The following is a 1,278-nucleotide window of genomic DNA, read 5'->3' on the forward strand; positions in this document are numbered from 1 at the left end:
CTAGGGTAATGGTGGTAAGGACAGAAACATGTATGGATTTGAGATTGAAAACAAAACGAACAGACTTAATGATTGTTTAGATACAGAAGGAGAGAGCACAGAAGGCGTCAAGGATGCGGCCAAGCTTTCTGGCTTGCAAACGATTCATCCAGATAGGAACTCTAGAGATTTACCTGGGCTAAAAATGTTAATATGTCACATATCTGCATACAGGTCACAATGTGGAAGCATGGGCCTGGAGGACAAGGAGACAAAGTTAAGGTTTGAAACCTGCTATGTCTCTTTTCCATTCACAGAGCCCTTCTCCAATGCATGACCCTATTTTCTGGTTGGACTGGAGCTGTTTGGTGGTCAAAAAAGGTCCTCCTGACCTCCTGGAGCTGTGGGACCAGGAGGGTCAGACGACTTCCAACCTGCAACTATCCCTTACAACCAGCTCCCAAGGGCTTTACATGTACTGTTCACAGAAACAGCCTCCCGTGGGAGCCCACGACCTCAGGAGAGATTACAATCTACACTGAGGAAACAGGCGGAGAGCTTCAACGACCTGTCCACAGAGCCGCTAGGTCAACTCCTGTCCTCCGTGTCATCCACTGGGTCACAGGGAGTAAACGAAGAGCTATGACAGAGCCGCCATATAATGCTGTGCTACAGGTACTAGGTGCCGGGCTCTACACCTTTATTTTGTTTTTAAGAAAGAACGAAGGGACCAGCAGTTAGCGTAACGACTATGTTGCGGGACTCCCATGTAGTCGACCGTGGTTCGAGTCCGGGACCCCGTGGCTTAAACTCACGCCGGGCGCGTGTGCGTGCGTGACCAAGATCCCCAGAGGAGAATGGAGGAGAAGGGATTGCGGCGTGGCCATCCCCCCTGGGGGATGATTTCTCACTTTCTGTCTGTCTCTCTCTCTCTGTCTGTCTGGTGAGCGCACACGCCCTATAGCAAAAACCTCTTTAAAAAAAAAAAAGAGAGAGAATGAATGAATGAAGCAAAAACCTGCAATTTCGGAATGTCAGCCATGTGTTCCTGTCCCCACACACTTACCCTACAGAGAATGTGCCTTACACTTTCACAAAGGTTCGCGTCCCGAGATGAGGTGGAGGCGAGATGGAGGTGAACCCGGGCAGCCGGGGATCACCCGAACACGGGACCCGGGGGAGGGGTCGGGGTCCCAGAGGCTCGACCCCAGGAGACTTTAGGAGGGACAGCGGGCCGTGGCCCGGTCCCTCCGCAGCGGGCCGCCGGGCGACCGGCAGCGGGAGGCCGAGCGAGGCCCG

At 53.1% G+C, this 1,278-nt stretch overlaps 1 protein-coding gene across 2 annotated transcripts in view; it reads right to left on the reverse strand.

The window, feature by feature from the left end:
- The window catches only part of STK33 (serine/threonine kinase 33), a 190,546-nt gene extending 189,274 nt beyond the window's left edge, over window positions 1-1,272 (reverse strand). For both annotated transcript variants that reach the window (XM_006162900.2, XM_006162901.2), the window contains exon 1: window positions 1,046-1,272. The gene's annotated coding sequence lies outside the window, so the exon portion shown is untranslated. The remainder of the gene's footprint in view (window positions 1-1,045) is intronic.
- Between the last annotated feature and the right edge of the window lie 6 nt (window positions 1,273-1,278).

This window comes from Tupaia chinensis, unplaced genomic scaffold (assembly GCF_000334495.1).
Source record: "Tupaia chinensis unplaced genomic scaffold, TupChi_1.0 Scaffold141165_1, whole genome shotgun sequence".
Classification (NCBI taxonomy): Eukaryota; Metazoa; Chordata; class Mammalia; order Scandentia; family Tupaiidae; genus Tupaia; species Tupaia belangeri.